Consider the following 16,450-nt stretch of genomic DNA (forward strand, 5'->3'; position numbering starts at 1 on the left):
CACATCAGGTGATGTTTCTGCTATGCGTTCAATTATAAAAAACAGTCGTTTCGATTATCAGCGATAGTTGTTTTGACTAACAGAGATAATCATTTTGAGTATATGAACATAATAGATTTAACAATTTTCTATATTCTATGTGAATATTCTTGGATTTTCAAGTTGAGATTCTAGGATAATCCAGTACACACTCCCGGGATCGTAAACTTTAGACTCTGAGATAGTGAACCTAGCCTTCAAATTTTGACACCCAAGAATCGTAAGATTGACATTCTCGGATAGTGAACCTTGTCATTAAATTTTGACACTCCACGGATGGTAATCCCAACTATCTAGGGGGCTGTCCCATAGTCAAAACTCAAATGTAGTCAGCATGCCACTCTAAATTTTCAGATTGACCATCCATTTTTCTCCGTGTGCTTACAATGCTTAAAATCAAGAATTTGGACCCAATTTTTCTTTTTAGTTACAAGCTTTTAAGACATTAGAATACAAGTCGCTTTGAACGAGATTCTTTTTGAATTTTTTATGATATAAAATTCAGATATTTTTTGAACGATTTATTTGCTTCAAAATCCTAATATTTTACTTGAAATATTCGTTTTTTTTAATTTTCAAGCCAAAAAAACGAAGTTTATAAAATAAAAAAACACTTGAATTTTCAACCCAGATATATGAATGTACACCATAAAAGTGAATTTTCAACCAAATAGTTAAATTTTCAAAATAAAAAGACGGAATTTCCATAGAATAGGTATATTTTCAACCAGAAACGAATTTTTAAATAAAATTATGAATCTTCATCGACAGAAATAATTTTTAATAAAGTAGTTGAATTTTCAATAAAAAACGATGAATTCTCAAAAAATCTAATTGTTGATGTTTTAACCCGAAAAGAATTTAATTTTAAATAAACAGTAGTTGAATGCATCTAAAGAAAACGATTTTTCAAGAAAATAGTCCATTTTTTATATAAAAAAAATGTTTTAGTCACGAAAGAATAAAAATGGCCACCAAATTATTAAATTTTCAGGTCAAAAAGACGAAAATTAGTCAAAGTGGGCGTAAAGCGCCTGCACGAAAGGGCTTCATAGCTTTCTTGTTCTCATATTTTTCTTCCTAAATCAATTTTGGCCCCTATGTTAGTTATATGCCATATGACCATTGGGCCCAAAGTCAATTTTGGGCCATATATCAATTTTGGACTCGATGCTAAATTTAGGCATTATATTAATTTTGGGCCTTATATCTATTATGGCTCCTATCTCAAATTTGGGCCCTATATTTACATGGGCCTTGTGCCAATTTTGATCCTATGTCAATTTTATGCCCTATATATATTTTGGACCCTATATCTATTTTGTAATGTATGCCAAATTCAGGCCCATTATCAATTTTTGGTCCCATTTAAACTTTTGATTTATGAAAATTTTGGGCCCTGTAAATATTTTGGATTATATTTCTGTTTTGGTCCGATGTCTATTTTGGGCCCTAGATCATATTTGGGCCCTGTATAAATTTTATACCCTAAATTGATTTTGGGCCCTATATCTATTTTCTGTCCTATTTTTATTTTGTGTCCTGAAGGTTTTGGTACATTGTCTATTTTGGGCCTTATATCAAAGTTTGTGCCCTGTTTCAATTTTGAACCATATGCTCGTTTTGGATCCTCTGCCCGTTTTAGGCCCTGTATCTATTTTGGGACCTTTTTAAATTTGAACTCTTAACAATTTTAGACCCTATCTTAATTTTTGGGCTTTATGTCCGCATTGGATCGTACAACAGACGAACAACCGACCGAAACTAGAAGGAATTCTAACCGGGTCTACAAGAGCCTAAAGATATGAATTTTCAAGAAAAAATGAAATTTTCAATCAAATTGACAATTTTATGAAATTGTTACACTGTTAATCTAAAATGGCCAAATTTTTTATAAAGGTCTTTAGTTTTCTCACAAAAATGTGAATTTGTAACAAACAAAAATAATTTTCAACTTAAAAAAAGGGACTTTCGAATAGAATAGTCAAATGTTCAAATTGTTGAAGGCTTAAGCCAACAAGACGCATTTACTACAAAAAAGTTTAATTTTAAACACAAAAACATTATTTATTAGCCAAATAGTTATTTTTCAAAGAAAAAGTTGAATTTTTTACCGAAATGGTTGAATTATTAATCCAATAGTGTGAATATTTAACAAAAACATTTAATATTCACGATAGAATTACGATCTTTCTACACAAAACTTGAATTTTTAACTCGAAAATACCAAATAGTTGTATTTTGAAAGCAAAAATACAACCAGAAAAGATTGATTCTGAAAAAAAGTTAAGAAAGAAAAATAATTTGACCAAACTTCTGAAATTTCAAGCAAAAGAACGAATTTTCTACAAAGCAGTTGCATTTTTAACTAACGAAAATGAATTTTGAACAAAAATGCTAATTTTTCGTTAAATAGTTGACATTTTTATCAAATTAAAAAAATTTTAAGCTCTTTTTAGGCTGTTATATCTCACGTTTCGCGCTCGATAATGCATTTACCTCACGCTACGCGCGAAACCATTATACTTTCCCCCACATTTTTGGATAGAACTTTTAATATTAAAATTCAAACTATCGACAACTGAAATCTAGTGATTGTAAGTTCTCGATTTTAAGCTCCTTCGATTTTAACAAACACATTCTCCTCAGATGCCTCATGAGAAAAAAATTGCAAAAGCAAATTTCGAGATTCAATTTTGGTAAACAATTTTTTTATAACATTTTACTTTATATTGTGTCTTTCTTTCTAAAATACAATTTTTTTGTGCTGTCAATTTTGACAATTCAAACAAAAACTAAGAGTCTTACCACAAAATTATAAAAAATATATTTATAGGTCTTTTTTGGATGAACAATTTTCTTCTATTAATTTTTGTTCATATCTTGCATAGTTTCACCAAAGAAAGAAATCTTTTATTTATACGAGCATTTTTCACGATTCAAACGAAAAATACGTGTCTTATAAAAAATGTTTTCAAGAAAATTTGTTCATGTTTTTAAATGAATAATTTTTTTTCTTAAAGATTTTTTTATATCTAGTATAGTTTTGCTGGAAATTAGCATTTTTTACTTCTTAAAAAGCATTTTTGGTGGATAAAATCAGAACCGTTGACAGACACATTCGTAAAAATCTTTTTTTCTTACTCAAATGTATCAAAACGTAGAGACTCGAAGAAAACACATGAAGTGAAATTTTACATACAAATAATACCATTCCAAATAATACCAGAAATTCTATTCTTTTGACTTTTTAAAATCTCGTGTCGTTTGGCTCACAAATTAAATTTAAAACATTTCAATATCATCTTTCATACTTAAAAAGCAAACTATGCCTCATGAAAAAAATGTTCAAAGGAAAGTTTGCAAGTCTTTTCAAAGGCAACAATTTTGATACCGTCATTTATTTTCTTATCTCGCGTTATGTGGCCTTAAATTTGAATTTTCGATTTTTCAATCAAATTCACTAAGTTATGATAATCTTATAGGGCTTTTATAAAAGTAACGGTTTTCTTCTCATAACTGTTTTTCATATCGTGCTTGATCTTATTTAAAATTTATATTTTCGTTTCTTTTGTTGAATTTTACAAATACTATAACTCTAATAATTTTCATTTAGTCGAAAAAAGTCGTAGATGAATTGTTCGACATTCCGAGTACTACAATCAGCGATTATCTCAAAATTTTTTCAGTTACTCTAGCTTTTTGAATTTTTATCCAGAATAGCAAAAAAGTTATGTTTTAAACAAATAATTGAACGTTTGACCGAATAAATTGGATTTTCAATGATCGAAGATGAATTTTCAGAAAAACAATTTTCAAGTCAAAAAGATGACTTTTACACAAAACAGTTAAAATCCAAAAATACAACTTTCTAATAATAACATTAATTTTCAATGAATGTTCACCCAGAGAAATAATTTTTTAACAAAGTAGTTCAATTTTCAATCAAAACTGCATTCAAACTAAATAAATTTTCAACAAAATAATTAATTTTAAAACAAATAATTTGATTTTCAATCGAACAAGACGAATTTTTACCTAAAAGTTAACTTTCAATCCAAAAAGACGAATTTTCTACAAGATACTTCATTTTTCGACCCGAAAATATAAATTTTTAAGAAAAATTTAATGTTCAAGTAAATAGTTGATTTTTTCACGAAAACAGATTTTCAACCGAGAAGGAGAGGCTCTTAACAAAATTGTTAAATTTTTAACAAAACAAGTAAAATCTTCAATCAAGTAATAAAAATGTCAACAAAAAAAGATGAATTCTTAACCAAAAATATAATAATGGACTTTTAATCGAAAATTCAATTTTTGACAGCATAAAAAATTATGGAAAATTAAAAATTACATTTTGACGTCAAACTATGCAAAATAGGTGGAAAGATGTAAGAGTATGAATTACTTTTTGATAGGATGCGTTTTTTTTGTTTTAATCGTGAAAAACATTATTAACTATAAAAAAATATGCCCGCTGCATGGGCACATTCTCATCACAACTTTTATCTTTTAACTTATTTTTCGTCGCGTACGTGGGTTTAAATTTTAGCTTATTTTTTATTTTTTTAATGCTATTTTTTTACGATTAAAACAAAAAAAGAACTATCAAAACATTATCGATGACAAATTAATTTATTTTTACATTCTCATCAGAGAAGGTATTAGATTTGTGTCAAATTTGACCCCCCCAGTTTTGGTCAAATGTCCACGTTTTGAGACCCCCTGAATCCGAAAGACAGATTTATCTGTAGAACACTCTTTTATTATATTAAAATGAAGGTCAAGTTCGCTGGCCAGCGATTTGGGATAACAATTTAAAAAGGGAGCACATTTTGTATATTCTTGAGACCACTTTTTTCAAGATACAAACATTGTCTGTACAAATATTCATAGTATTCAAAAAGACGAATAATTTATCATAACTTTTTTTATAAACCTAAAATTTATCAGAGTTGTAGCATTTTAAAAATTCTAAAAAACACACGAAAATGAACATTTTAAGCCAAATAACGCACGATATGAAAAAATTCAGAAGAAAAAAGTTGCTTTTTGAATGCCCTACAAGATTATCATGACAACTTTTTGAATTTTCTTGAAAAATCGAAAATTCAAATTTTGATGGCCTACAAAAACAATGGAAAATCAAAAATTACATTTTTTCATTAGACTATTTTTATTAGCATGAAACACTAACCCGCTATGACTCTTGATTGAAACTACAACCCCCCCCCCCCCCCCCCCCCCCCCCCCCCCCCCACTAACCTCTCATTAATCGAAGTTTCGCGGGGCTGTCGTTGTATCTAGACACTCCACCCTATATGCGTTGAGAGACTCTTTTAGTTAATTATTAGGATATGAAGCAATAGGGCACCATGAATACGATATATGATACGATGCGGTAGAGTATTCAGTTGACTAAGTCTGCGTCATTGAGGTTATGGATATGATTTAGAGGTTAAAAATGGTAAGGCTGATGTTTAGACTGTATGTGTAACGTACCAAAACTAAAATTTGAAATGAGCAAATTCGGTTTTTGAAAAAACGGCAGAAGTTGCAATAAAATTTTTAATAATAAAATTTTGTTTAAAGAATGCATGTTAGGAATTATAATAATATACATTTATCGAAATGATATACAATTTGAGGGAAAAATTCGAGTACGAAGCACGAGATACGTGATGAGAATGTGTTCGCTAAAGCCGAAGGAGCTTTAACAAAACAGAATTCAGTATTACAAAATTACTGTTTTCGATGCTGTGATCTTTATTATTTTTAAATCTGTATACAAGTGTGGGGACCATACAAAGACCGAGCGCGGAGCGCGAGGTAAATACATTATCGAGCGCGAAATAAGCATATCATGGAGCGCGTAGCGCGAGAACCAATACTTTCTTGCAAAGCAAGCGGCGCGCGAGACGAATGTTTTGAGAGGCTTCAACAATCTCCTTAAAGTTACATTTGAGGATTTTTTGCTGATTAAAATTTGCTACAAAAAATTTGATATATCTAGAGAATAAAATAATAATGGTAATGCAGACAATTTTAAAATACTTCGGACATGTGCGTTTAAAAAAATTGCATTAATCTGGTTAATTTAAAACAATATGTTGGACCTCTGAAGGTTGTCTACTTATCAAAATATCTTAGGAAAAAATGACAAGTACAATAAATCAAAAATTTAGCGGAAGCATATTTCACAAGAAGCCACTTTGATTGGCTTTTAAATATTTTCCTTTATAGTTGTAGCTTTATGAATAATTATTTTTAATACCTCGGAACTTATCACTGTTAAAAAAAGTATAAAAAAGTAAAAAGTTGAAAAAATGGAATTAGAACCCTGAGTTTTGTATTTCTTATTTAAATTATGTTATTTTAGCTAACTTTCAATAATATTTTGAACATCCATGTAGCGCTTTTATGTTTTTTCTAGATCGCTTGGAAAAATCTTGTAAACAACTCAAGTCATTTTACTTATAAGAAACAACTATAAAAGGAATTGACAAGCACAGTCCTTTTCAGTGTTTATTCATTATCTTTTTTTAGCTAATTTTAAAAAGTTTCGTTTAGTACCTCAGAGCTTTAAAATAGATAAAATACTCGGCTTGCAAAGTAGATTAAGTCCTTAAGTTTTTTCTATCGTTTGTTTTTTTCATTAGGAAACTCTCAGGTATTTGAAATATCATCTTTTGTAGAACAATATTAAATATGAAAATCTTTTAAGATTTGAGATTATTTTATTTGCCAACAAAACACGAAGAATCAGAGTTGAAATCTGGAGTTTGGTATTTTATGTACATTACATATCAAGCATATTTTTTTTTGGGAGACAATAAATTAAACTTTTCATACGGAAATATAAGATTTTTCAAATTAAATAGTAAAATTTATAATTATTCTTCCAAAGCGTGTGTAATTTTTATATTGCAATTTTTGACAATTTGAGCTAAGATCATTAAATTACATGTGTTTGTAAGCTTTTGTAATATAACGCAAATAAATTGGCATTGAATCAAGAAAATATTTGTCTGAATCTTATAATTTTCTATTGGACTATTATAAATCTCTTTCCAACTAAATAGACTAAAGTGATTTTCAGTCGCTTTCAATCAATTTTTGTACAACTTTTCTTGGGAAAAGAAAAGTGATAAATCTGTCAGAGGGGTTTTAAGGAAATATGTGATCAATAGCTTTCCGTGTGATATAAGTAGATAGACAATAACCAAGTAATATTCTTCGATCAATGTATCAGATGACCCGATTCGACTATGAATTCATCTTTTCAACAATTTTCATATCGCTAATTGGATGCAAATGTGATAGAGAAATACGAGGTGGCGAGAGATCTAGTTCAATGTTCAAATTCAAACCAGCACTCTTAGCTGCAAATGAGATTTTGATATACCTGCATACTCTTTGAAAGAAAAATAATTATAAACCGAATGTTTTCTCTCCACTTGATTTTTACCTGTTGTTTTAAATACAGCTACTTGAAAGGATGTTAAAAAACATAATCATTTTCACAGGGCTGTTAGGATTCGAAATGCGTATATGAGAAGAGATTATAGTTTGCTTCCGGCTGTATCGCGACAATTTATTTCTGTGGGTGAGAAAATACTTTACTAATTTTAAAAAATTTTTTTAAATTTTGTTCGAAGTTGCGAGTATCAAGTTTATACGTAAAAATTGAGATTTCTATAGTTTAGGATTTTTTAAGAATATAGGCGAGACCGCCCGACAGTATATTATGGACCTACAATAGATAATCCTTAACTTAAGGCACAAACGCACCTGCAATAATTATTTATAATTTTAATTTAATAACCATTTTTTAAGGATTCCTCAAGTTCTGGGACCTTCCTCAGACATCAGGAAGAAGACACTAGAAAAAATATTTCATAACAGAATTTTTCTTCAAAAAGGCTTTTGACTAATGACTTTTTAATTACTAAAATTTTATGAAATAAAATATATACATAAATAAGAGGAAGAAGGAACTTATTTTATATAAAATAACTTTTAACATATATTTTCTTACATATAATCATAACAAACGTATATTTGAAAAAATTAATATTCTACTCTGTTCTTATTATTATAATTACTGTTTCTTACATTTGAGCCTTTACTAATTATGCATATTTTGCAATGTTGCAAGCCGTAAGATCAATAAATTACTCATTCTTACATCATAAATAATTCGTTTGCCAATTGCATGCTTTGTTTAAACCAGGAGTGGCTGTTCAACTGTATGTTTGTTGCGAATAAAAAAAAAAGATTTTATATAACGTAGATTATTCTAATAAAAGGAGGTGTTTCGGGTTGCTAGCGTGTGAAAAACTACGAATCTTGCCGAAATGTTACTTTTGCAATTTAAGAATTTTTCATTTTGAATTTTAATCCCAGTTATTCAAACCGCTTGATAAAGGAAGCGTCCTTGTCGCTGACCCATTACGCCTCTTCAGCGATTTCCCGGTTTCTTTCAAATATCAAGCCAAGCTCAACAAGGTAGAGACTTTTTGGTGAAAGGTATACAAAATCTCGAAAACATTGAAGTTGAGAGAAAATATTAGTAATATTATCCGCGTCAAGGAGTTTTATGACAAACCCATGACATCTAACGAGGAATTTCCATCAATCACTTCTGAAAAAGTGAAAAAAGCCTTAGGGACACAAAAAACTTCTCCACTGCACGACCAGATGGTATCAATAACTTCTAGTGGCAAAAGTTTACTTCTGCACACCAATATTGGGCCCGCATATACTTTTAAAAAATCGGAGTTAAAATCAACTCCGATGCATACCCAATAAAAGCCCCACCGTTTTGAGTAAACGACAATCGGAGTAGAAGGAGACGAGTTAAAATGTAAATCTTGCAAAAGAACTCCTTACCTGCACTGACCGGAGTTATCTCGATCAACTCCGTTCTGATCCTAAAGTTGTCCTACGACACCATCAGGAGATGATTTTAAGTAGTAAATTTGGCTAAAAAGGAACGCTGAAGGGAGTAATAACTATTTAGAATTAGACTTAAGTACTCTGAATAGATTTGATGCTAAAAATATTAATAATTGTTCTCCGTACGCCTAAATTCTTCAAATTAATTAATTTAAGCAACTTTAATTAGACGAGGAAATTAAAAGATTGATAATTCATGATTTTCTCGTATAAAAAATGTATGATTCTCCAATTAAAGTTACATAACTCATCAATTATTTTAAGAAATTTGAGTTTACATACTAGCGTCTATATATGAATTTTTCGATTCCCAATTCCAATTCATATACAATTTTGACCCAATTTTTCTGGTTGCTATAACAAATTGCACTGGCGCGACACGCGACCATCTAGAATTCTGAATTCTAGAATTTTCGTCTTATCGACTTCGCAGTTTCGCACGCGTTGACTTGCGGCCATCATGTTGCGAACAACTCCTCTTTGCAAGTTTTCTGCGAACACAGCTCCAAACTGTATTCGATACTGAGTCGATTTATACTCCGAAAAATTGTTCTCTTGACTCCGCTAGCCATTTACTCCTCAAATTTTTAACAGTGTATATACCTGGGCATGTTTGAAAGCCGCATTCAGTTCTTCAAATCTGTCGGCGTTAAATCAGGTATCCGCGACTAACATGCTTGCTGTCCCTGTTCTACTCTATTCGTTTGAGGTGGTTTGATAAATAAAGATCAAGTTTATGGGCCTTCATATCGCCACGCAAGAGATCATGCATATGCATAAGAACTTGTTTCTCAATTCGTGCGTTCCACAATTATGCATCTCATGCCGCCAATGCGAACGCAGACTTCTGAATTTCCAATGTGCTTATAGCAGAATTGCCAATGAAAGCGATCGTCTCCTAAAAATGATCAGAAAACACGAAATAATTGGCAAAGGAGCGTTTCTTCAGAAAGCCGCGGAGCAGACGACCGACATCCATTTGAACATCAGATGTGAGGAGAGTAAATTACTCTATCTAGATGCCTCAGTTCTAAAAGCTGAAGTAAAAAAAGCAGAGGTTGTAAAATTCCACCAAAACCTGTTCGACAAGAGAATGCACGGAAACTTTTACAGAAATTTAAAAAATCAGTCATTGTCGAAAGAACGAATTTTTTTACACCATTAAGCCATTTCCGCAACACTGCTCCGACCCAGGTTGCTGATCAATCTCTCTAGCAATCACCCCAAGCGAAGAACCTCACGAAGTCGTTATGTAAGGTTTCCCACTTGGGTCCATTAGTAGCCAAGGTCTTTTGTTTCAGGCTTCATTCACTCTACTGACACTCTTTTTATTAACTATTTGCCGCCATACTTTCCTGTCCTGGCATACTTGTCTAGCTTCTTTTATGTCCATGCATTTTTTCATGCAGGCTCTCGTGTTTCTGTGACTTCTTATGTCTCTTCTAATGAGGGTCTCATTCACACATTCTAACCATTCTTTCCGCGGTCTACCTCTGGGCACGCTGCCATTTACTTTACCTTGATACACTTGTTTCATTAGTCATTCGTTTCGCATTCTCTCAACATGTCCGAACCATCTTAACCGATTTCTTTCCTATGTGTCTACTAGCGTCTCTTCTGCACCACATTCTTTTAGAATTATCTCGTTACTTACTTTGTCCATCAGGGGTTTCCCGCATATTATGCGCATGAATCTCATGTCAATTGCGTTAATTTTACTCTTATCTTTTTCTTGATAAGTCCATGTCTCGCTACCGTATAGTACAGTCGGTGCAAATATAGAATTATGTATTGCCATTTTAGCTTTATTTGATATATTTTTACTTCTGATAAAGGGACCTGCTCTACCAATAACCTTCTTACCTTCGTTTATGCGTCTATCTAATTCCTCACCTATCTTCCCGTCCCTAGTAAATAGCTACCAAGGTATACGAACTTATCAACTTGTTCAATTCTCTCATCATTTAATAAAATATTGCATAGTGTTTTCTCACTCTTTCCTTCGAACACCATAGTTTTTGTTTTATTTGCGTTAATTTTGAGGCCCATGCTCTTCATGCTTGTATCTAGTTTATTCAACATTCTTTGTAAGTCTTCGATAGACTCTGCCATAACAACCTTATCATCTGCGAATGCTAACCCACGTACCCTTACTGTTTTGAGATCCACACCCTCTTCATCGAAGAGAGCCATTCTTAAACACTTGTCCATAAATAATATAAATAACCATGAAGACATAACGCGTCCTTGTCTAACTCCTTTTTTTGATTTCCTCAAATCATCAGGACCTAATTCAGGTACGGCGGGTTTCATTTTCGCACGCTAGGATGGTGTCATTTCCACCTTAGTATACCGCGACCGCCTTACATCAAGAAGATCCCAGCTATAGGAGCAGAGCTAGTCATGAACACGCTGAGTCCCTAGAACGCATACTATCCGAGTATTATACTCACGCGGGAACGATGTGAAAGTGACGCGTTCACGTTGATCACGCGAGTGCTTCACAGCGATCATGCGAGGGCGATCATGCGAGTGTGTTGCGGCGGTCATGTGCGTGAATCACGGTTAGGACTTTCACGGTGACCACCAATGCGAACACAGTGTTCAGCATTATTTTTACACGCATCAGGACTGTGATGTCACAGCGATGAGAATCGTTTTTATCACAGGTGTAATCGAAACGTTTCTCATCGATTGCGAGTTTGATTCCTCTATAATCAAACCGAATGACATATGACAAAGCCACCGAACGCGTCCACTGATTGCGGATCGAGGGTTCCTGTACCAAGGGTTTCTGCTGAATATGGTTACAAAAGATTAATAAGCAGTCGCGGATAATTGTCCAGGGGTTGTCCCCGAAGGAATTAACCTCAAACGGAGGTGTAAAAACCGTGCCGAAAGCTGAATGGCACCTGGATGAGTTGTCTAGAACGGTGACTCTGGGATACCGGGCGACCTCTCAAGAGTGCGCAGTCATATCCTTGCATGTGAGGCTTTACAAAGACAAAACGAACCCCTTCCCCTAGCTTCTCATGGGAACAACAATGATACTACCAAACATAGTTGTAATAAATGCGTTCAAAGAAATAGAATGCTATCGCACTTTTCGCATCAGCGTCTGCGAAACCATGCCGAACTACTCCAAAAAAGGGGCTATGTAATCGGAGCGCCTACTCTACTACAGCCAGAAGAAGCCGACATCAGAGAAAGAGAGGCGACACTAAGACCAACCGCGGGCAGGCATTCGATAGAGGAAGAGCGATGCTTTATGAGCCGGAGAAACATCAGCTCCCAGGTATCTCTAAAGCCTCAATATCTGGCTGAAATGGATGACGAGCTTCGTGGACAGCTTGAAGGAGCTTTGTTATGCCCTCATAACACCTGAAAAACAATGCCTACCCATCACTACCGACCCAGTGAAAAAAGTATTAAAGAGGTATGAAGAACGGCGCACGGTACTCTTGCTGAAAATGGACAATTTAGCTGATCCGAAGAATTACAGGTCAATCACTTGTCTGAATACACTGCATAAGATATTCACAGTTATCCTAAATGATAGGATTGTTCGGGCAATCGGACTTGTGTAGCAAGAAATGTATGAACAACGCGGCTCAAAGAAAGGCGTAGCAAGATGTCGGGAGAACCTGCTCATTGATAGATGTGTCTGCAAAAATGCAGCATCCTACCAGCGTGATCTATCAATGGCTTGGATTGATTACCGGAAAGCGTTCAATTCGACCTCCCATAGACGTATCATCTGTCTGTTGAAAAGCTTAAAGGTTCATCCGGAAATCGTGAAGTGCGTAGAGAGATTGATGCCGCTTTGGAAAACCAGATTTACTATCTCATCTGGAAAAAATCGTGTGAAAACTAACAAGGTCACCTTTCAGAGAGGTGTCTTTCAGGGCGACACCATGAGCCCCTCTTTTACCTTACATTATTGCCACTATTTCTAGCATTTCGCCATTTCCAGGGGTACTTTTGCGGCAAACCTGCAAATCGAAAGTACAAGGTCACTCATGTATTTTACATGGATCATCATTAGATCTATGCTAAAAACAAAGAGCAATTACATCTAGCTCTAGGGATTGTCAAACGATACTAAGGATATTGAAATGGAATTGGGGTTAGACAAATGTGCCAAGGTTTATTTGAAGCGGGGAAAACTTAACGGCATCCCTACAGACCCTGAGCTTGTCGACAGAAGCGCTATGAGACACCTTTGCGCTGGATAATATCGCAAAGCGAATAGTTGCTTTGACATGTGTTCAGGTGGCTGACAGCGCGGTTCAGCAGTCCACAACCCCCGGCATGAGCCAAAATTCAATCTCCAAATGATACTTTCCTCTAGATGCCCAGATGTGCACCTACGTTCGATGTGGCGATTCGTGTGAAAATAAGGTGGTAAATGAAAAAAGTTTTTTTTTAATAATATATGTTTACATACAAAGTGTATATTACTATTTTATAAAATTTTAGCGATTAAAAAGCCATTAAAGGTATTCTTTAAGACATTTAAAAATATATATTTTTTTTTGGAAACCAGGTTTTACATTTTTCATCTAATTTCCATTATATAATTTTTCCCTATTGTATGTGGAAGGTCGCAGTATTTTGGCATCCTTAAAAAAAATCTTAGGGGCAAAATAACGCTCTTATTATTCAAATAAATCGTACTTTTTATGACTTATACTGGCTCCAAATCATTTTTTCTCGATCAGGCACCAAATCAGAGTTCTTTCTTTAGTATCATCTACAATTTTCATTTAAACGATATTTCTCTTAAACTAATATGTATATTTAAAAAAATCGTAATGCGAAAATTTCACTTTTAACGTGAATTTGATGCTCGCAACATTTAAACTTTTGTTTTTGAATCTGTAAAAATTATAAGAATGTTTTTTTCATTTACAGAAACACGTCGCGATGCAATCGCCGAACAATTAAAACCATTTTTTGTGAACCACCCTATTGTATGCGAGTGTTGATTATGGAGAAGGTGGGATGAATTGTTAACAGAAGTGAGTGAAATCGCGTACGGCAATATCCTTTCAAGTTTATTGTGACTCACGCGGAAAATATCGGGATTCCATAAATATTTATTCGTTTCGAATTTCACCCTGAAAATGTTTTGTCCTTACTCTGGGACAAGTCGAAAGATCTAATCGATCAAATAATTCTCGGGCAGCATTTTTTTCATATGCCACACGTTTAAGTTATTCAGCGAGTTGTTTTAAAATTTGAATGTATGTAATCGAACGAGCTTTGTAAACCTCTGCTTTAAGTATCCGTTGATTTCCTTAGCACGATTGCTACACATTTTTAAATCGATATTTTATGTATGAACGTCAAGCAAGCAGATTTTACCTCCTTCTGTTTTGTAAACATTTATAGGTAAGAATGAAGGGTCTCTCAATTTCAAAAAATTCTTACATGTTTAATTTTGTTACAATTTTGTTTTTTAGAAAGTAAGTACTTCCGTCATATTTTGAAAGACTTGAAAAATCGAAATGTTAGTTTTTAATATGTGAATTATATATTCTGAAACTTCTGATATCTGGTTTTTTCACATTTTTATTCTATAATGTTCATATTGTTTTAATAAACAGCAGTAATATGAAGTCCGCCATACTTCAGTGCATGAGGCACGCCAGTCGAATTGGAACACCCATGAATGAATTAAATGTCAAACAATGACATACATAGTTACAATGCGGTTTTGACTAATAACATGTTCCCTGATAATGTGTTTAAATGTTTCCTTCATAATTTTAATACAACCTAAATAATTCACAAATCAAAATCACATTTCAATAATAAATTATAAGGCATTTACGTCAAAGCGCGCTACCATAACATACTCTTCCCTACAAGTTTCTCTGCTAGTGCATTATATCCATTATAATGTGACCTGGGCTCTAAATAATACTGTTGCAATATAAATAAATATTTAATATTGATTTAAAATCTATTTTATGAATAGAAAGAGGGATTTACAATATAAATAATAGGTTTCTTTATTGAAGGAGTTGCACTCTGCACGAGCCCTTCCACGCGGTGCCATTAGTGTCCCAGGTGTTTTGTTTCAGACATTTCTCAGTACGCAGACATTCTTCATCACACATTTCTTATAAACTATTTTTCTCCACACTTTTCTGTTCTGACATACAACTTTAGCTTCCTGTCCGTCCATATATTTTTTCATGCAAGCTCTTGTGTTTCTATGGGTTCTTACATCTTTCGAATTGGGGTCTCATTCAACACGCAAAAAAAAGAAATGTAATATTTACTTATCAAGAATTGTAAAGGGTTTCTTGTAACCGTAACAGTATAAACTGCTCTTAATAAGGGGGTGAAAATGTGAAAATCACTTAGCATTTCGTGAATGTAACAATGAAATTAAGGTTTATTCAACGGTTATCCTTCAGTAATATAAACCTCTATTCCCTCATATTACATACTGAACGACATGTAAAATCCACTGAACCGAGATTACAATAGTAGTGCAGTGGACATTACCGAAAGATCGGTAAATGCTACCGATCCAATCGGTTTACTTAACTCGCCCCTAAAGTTGCAACGCAACCTATCCGCGAGGAGCATTGGGTAAATTGACGGCGCAATCGGCCACGAATGGATTGCATCACCTAAAAAACATTCTTTTTTGACACTTCTGTGACAGTCGTCACATTACTCCATATTCCCACTTTGCAAGGAAGGGGTTTCATAAAAATAATACAATTTTGGATGGCAAAACTTAATCATAGATCGCGTACACTTGAGAGTTTATTGGAACAAGACATGCTTTTGTTCCGTGACTGTTTCAGCTGAAATATAGATATGATGTGAATGCTAGAACATTTGTTGTGTGCCGCGATGGCATGGATGCGTATTCAGCGGTATTCAGAAGTCGTTCCCGAGGTCACCACACTCAGTTGCAAATGCATTTCAAAATTATTTTACAGATCGCAACTCGTATACTAATGTAGTGGTCAAGACTGTTGACTTGCGTGCTTAGTTTTATGCATTCGAATCCCCCCCCCCCATGGCGTACGAAATTTTAATTGTATTATAAGCATTACAACTTACAAATAACGATTAATTATAAGTATATCCAAAAATATTTATAAGAAATAACCGTGCGCTTATTTATTATTTTTTAGCAATACTTTTTCACAATTTACAGTGCTGTCTTAACTGTAGTCTACGCCGATAAAATAATTCAGATCTCTTTATATTATTCGTTAAAGTGACATGATAATTCGTAATTGCAGCATCCAGGAACTGTACAGAATAGCGACTAAATCGGTCAAATCTATTGATTCGCAGGTCAGCACCACTTGAGAATCGGTACTACGAGGGTAGTTCAATAAGTCCTTAGAATGACCAACAAATGGCGCGCGAATCGCTCCAAATCATCTGTTTTCAGTCAGCACCACTCCCGACTAGATAT

The 16,450-nt window shown here is 33.6% G+C and overlaps 1 protein-coding gene across 1 annotated transcript in view; it reads right to left on the reverse strand.

Moving 5' to 3' along the window:
- Positions 1–16,450, reverse strand: part of LOC117176042 — a 132,828-nt gene that overhangs the window by 8,356 nt on the left and 108,022 nt on the right. The gene's annotated exons all lie outside the window — the stretch shown is intronic.

Source organism: Belonocnema kinseyi, chromosome 7, assembly GCF_010883055.1.
Source record: "Belonocnema kinseyi isolate 2016_QV_RU_SX_M_011 chromosome 7, B_treatae_v1, whole genome shotgun sequence".
NCBI classification, from domain to species: domain Eukaryota; kingdom Metazoa; phylum Arthropoda; class Insecta; order Hymenoptera; family Cynipidae; genus Belonocnema; species Belonocnema kinseyi.